This window comes from Rhinopithecus roxellana, chromosome 14, assembly GCF_007565055.1.
Source record: "Rhinopithecus roxellana isolate Shanxi Qingling chromosome 14, ASM756505v1, whole genome shotgun sequence".
Classification (NCBI taxonomy): Eukaryota; Metazoa; Chordata; class Mammalia; order Primates; family Cercopithecidae; genus Rhinopithecus; species Rhinopithecus roxellana.
This window is the reverse complement of record NC_044562.1, coordinates 22,249,413-22,254,205: the sequence shown is the minus strand read 5'-3', so window position 1 is coordinate 22,254,205 and position 4,793 is coordinate 22,249,413.

Here is a 4,793-nt window from a genome sequence, read left to right as displayed (position 1 = left end):
GGAGACTTGGGAATTATGGGAGCTACAATTCAAAATGAGATTTGGGTGGAGACACAGCCAAACCATATCATAACTGCAACAAGCCAAAGTGTTATAGCACTAACATTGCAGACAACAGTTTTAGAAGATTGCCTCTACAGGAAACTTCTGCAGAGGTCCTGTGCCTTTTAAAGGGCATGATTTTGCTAACTGTTATTCTCAAGGAGGGAGCATTCTCTACAGTTGTGTCAGAGCCCCACCTTCAGCTCAGCTATGTGGAGGCATGACCAGGTTTCCTATCATCTGATTTTGTCTCCCCAGCCACACGGAAAGCCTCGAGGTAAGCCACTGACCCAAAGCAGCCCAACCCAGAGCTTGACTGAGTGACACAGAACTGACTCTGGGATGAGGATGGTATAGACAGAATGTGGATCACTCCTCTAGGAGAGCTGAAATTAGGACACCGAGAGAAGAAAGAGAGAGATGCAGAAAAAAAGATGCATCAAGAGATACCCTGATGTAGAATTGGGCATCAGATGGCTGAGGCAGGCCAAAGTGAAAGGCAAAACTAAATACAGAGAAAACGGACGCACTGAGTAAGCATGAAAACCTGTTTCAAAAGAGGAAAATGCAAAAAGAGAAGGACAGATGGTTTCATTAAAGGATAAATGATCAGCTTACTCCTGAGAGCTGCCTCATTCCTGAGGTCAAGTCTTACAATCAATTGACTTGAGCAAACTGACCTCTGCAGCCCAGTTGGACAGAAGGCATTGCCCCACCCTTCGCAGCTGGGTCTAAGGCTTCACCACCACAAGAAACAGCTCACTTCCTCCTCCTCCTCTCTTCCAAGAGAGAAATGGAACATAAGCACCCTGGGCCTTTGACATCCACCTTGCTCACCAACCCAAGTAAGATCAACAACCTCTTTCCCAGCAGCAGTCATTTCCAGCATGTATATTCAGCAAATGCCATTTGGTTATCCTCCTCTAACTCCATGAGCTTTTTGTTTCCCCCCTTCACTCCATTATGAAAATCCCTGGACCCCAGTTCCCCCGGGACTCCTTATGCATCTCTGCCCACTGCTTTCAAAATGACAGGTTTGGGAACAAGATCTGAGATCTTCCAAATCATTATCTCTACCACAGGGAATTTATTTTCTCAGCAACCCAATCTTGAAAACAAATACACCCACAGAACACTGAGTATTGGATGTTTCCAGTCACAGAAAGGTAACAGAAGCATAAAAACATTTTCTCCTCCTCCAAAGTAACATTAAATCTTTGATTTCTGTTTAATGATAATTTTTTATTGGTTCAGTAAAATGATTTACTACTAACTTAATGACTGCACATACTTTCCTTTTTGGTCTTTTGACACTGAGCCATCTGAATACTCTCTTTCCAAAATAATTTTTGTGATTGCTTGAACACCTGTTTCTATATACATTTCTCTTTCTAAACTAGAATTCTCAAATACTCAGGTTTTGTAGAGAAATAAGCAGAGGATCTCAGAGGTCACGAAAGTGTTCCCTGAAAAAGAATGACATGTCCTATTCACCTCCATCCACGTGGACACCTCCTTTGGAGTGCTACATTTTTTTCTGTTCAGAGTCAACCTAACCATTTCCCAACATTCAAGCTGGTTACTTGCTTTTGCTCTTTCTAAAATCCCACTTTTTGGGGTTGACCCTACCTTCAGACCGTCAAAGAATTTATGTTGGTTTGAGTTCTTTAGCAAAAACAGTCACTCTCATCCCACATCCCAAGGTTTTCAAAGTGGGTCATGAGTCTGTGTGGTCCATGGACCACTGGAATGTGGATGGAGCTTCATGTTCTCTGAGAAGCAACAAGGAAAACTGGACAATTACTCAAGTAAATTCTTGAGAATGACTTGGAGTTCCAATTTAATCAGAATGTGCTGGACTATGGCCAAGCCCACCCCCACCTTTCCTTCCCTCCAGATTCAGCTGAACTGTTTGAGACTGCTGCAGAGTCCTCAGTTGACATTGGAGTTGAGTTTGCTAGTGCAATTGGACTAGATCTCAGTTCACCCACCATCTGGCAATATAGGCTTTTATTATCATTTTCCCCTGAGGTCTCCTCCCAATATCAACAGAAAATTTGACAGCAACCATAATAATGTCACTTCTCGGAACCACACGAAGGTGATACATGTTCCAAAAATATACAACTGTCTTTCCAAATCAGAGGAGCCCTTTGCCTCCAAGTGAGGAATGACATCTTAATTCAGACTACTGTCAAGTCTCTTGCTAAAACCACTAATCCCCCACATATGTCTTGCTGTATGATTATCCCCCTAAGGAGGACTGAGACTCTATCTGAATTCTCTGGACCTTTCAGACCTCCCGGAATTGCCTTGGGGGTGAACTCCAACAATAACACTCAACAATTCCACTGGGCAAAGCCCACTCGCAACTACAATGTGAGGCTAACATTTGCCTTCGATGACTTCTCACCTCTGCCGCCACTTCCCCTCCATGGAAACCATCTGCCTCCCTCCATTGCTATCTGTGTGCTCATGGTTAATGAATGAAAGTACAGCTTTGAAGTTAAGATTTGTGTTCAGATCTTGATGATGCCAATCATATAATTAATTATGCAACTAAAAATTACACTTTGCCGTGTAATCCTTAGCAAGTTTGTAGCCCCTGTGAGCGCTTGATTTCTCAGTGTGTAAAATTAATACCTAACGGACTTAAATGAGTAGGACTTGGTGCCTACTGCAATGCCTGGCATGTAGGAGCAGCTCAATAAATGTTTCTTTCTTTCCTTTCTAATCTGCCATGGAGGAAAAAAAAAAAAAAAAAAAAAAAGAGCTCACCATATATTGGGGAAAAGCCATAAACATAAAAACCTGGCTGGGCGTGGTAGCTCACACCTGCAATCCCAGCACTTTGGGATGCCAAGGTGGATGGATCGCTTGAGGCCAGCAGTTGGAGACCAGCCTGGGCAACATGGTGAAACCACATCTCTACAAAAAATACAAAAAAAAAAAAAAAATTAGCCAGCTGGCTTGCACATGCCTGTAGTCTCAGCTGCGTGGGAGGCTGAGGTGGGAGAATCACTTGAGCCCAGGAGGCGGAGGTTGCTGTGAGTGGAGATTGCACCCCTGCAGCCAACCTAGGTGACAGAGTGAAACCCTGTCTAAAAAATAAAACAAATAAAAAAGTGAAAACCAGGGAACACCGGGCAGACCCCAGGAAGCAGGCAAGACTTGATTTAGGAAGGAAGGAAGATCTGGGGAAATGAAAAAGGAAAAAGGAACAAACTATGACAGTACCTTATAAAGTACCTTTTAAACATCAGGAGAGAAAAATCACAAGCGATAAATTTTTCAGTTAGTTAGAAGGAGATATACAGGACAATTCTAGGTAGAATCACAGTTAGCATACATTCATTCTGAGAATAAAAGACTGGAAAAAGATATACCACACAAACAGTCAGCATAGGAAACCTATAATGAATATATTAACGGCACATAAAATAGACTTCAGGATAGGCAGTGACCCTTGATAATGATTTAAAATTAATATTGCAGGAAGCTATAAATAGTAATATATGTGCTTAACAACAGAACTTCAAATTAGATGAAGGAAAAACTGCAAAATTGAAGGAAAAAATAGACAAATCCTAAAATATAGTTGGGAACTAATATATCTTCTCTTGGTTATTGATAGAACAAAGTACAATATCAGTTAAGACATAGAAGATCTGAATAACACTATCAACCATCTTTACTTAATTTAATACATACTAGCTCATTATACCAAACAATCATGGTATATATTCTTTTCAAGTGGACATGGCATGTCCACCAAGATAGATTATATGCTGGATCATAAAACAAGTTTCAACACATTGCAAAAGACTGAAATCTTGCAGAGAATTACACTAGAATTCAATGGTAAGCCATCTAGGAAAGTCCCAAATATTTGGAAATTAAATAGCACACTTCCAAATAACCCATGAGTCAAGGAAGAAATCAGAAAATATTTTGAGATGTATGATAATAAAAACACAATATATCAAAATTTATAGGATGCAACTAACCCAGTGCAGAAAAGGATCTTCTAGGTATAAAAGTTTCTATTAAAAAAGAAAAAAATCAAAAATCAATTACCTAAGCTTCTTTCTTAGAAAACTAGGAAAAGAACAAAATAAACCTGAAGCAAAATGAATGAAATAATAAATACTAAAGAGGAAATTAACAAAAGGAGAAGGCATTCAAACAGTAGAGAAAAATCAATGAAACCCAACGTTGGTAGTCTGGTTCCGTATACAATTGATAAGCCTGAAAACTTGGGAATGTTAAAAATGATAATATGATGGTATCAAATGACAAAGGAGATTAAAAAGATAATTGGAGAATCTTCTTATAATTATATGCCAATAAATTTAACAATGTAGAGGAAATAAATAATATTGGGAAAGACATCAATTATCAAAACTGACACAAGAAACAATAGAAAATTTAAATGGCCTATAGCAATTAAATTTATAATTAATGAATTTTGTAAGTAAAAACCTTCCCCAAAGAAAACTTCAGGGCTAATTGGCTTTACTAGTGAATTCTATCAAACATTTAATGAATAAATAATAACAGTTTTTTTATATACTCTTTCTGAATATAGAAAAAAAGAGAATGCTGGCCAACTTATTTTAGGAGGCTAGCATTATTTAAATACCAAAACTGACAAAGATATTACAGGAAAACTACAGATCAATATATCTTGTGAATATAAACACGACTCTCCTTAACATAATACTAACAAATAAAATCCACATATATGTAAA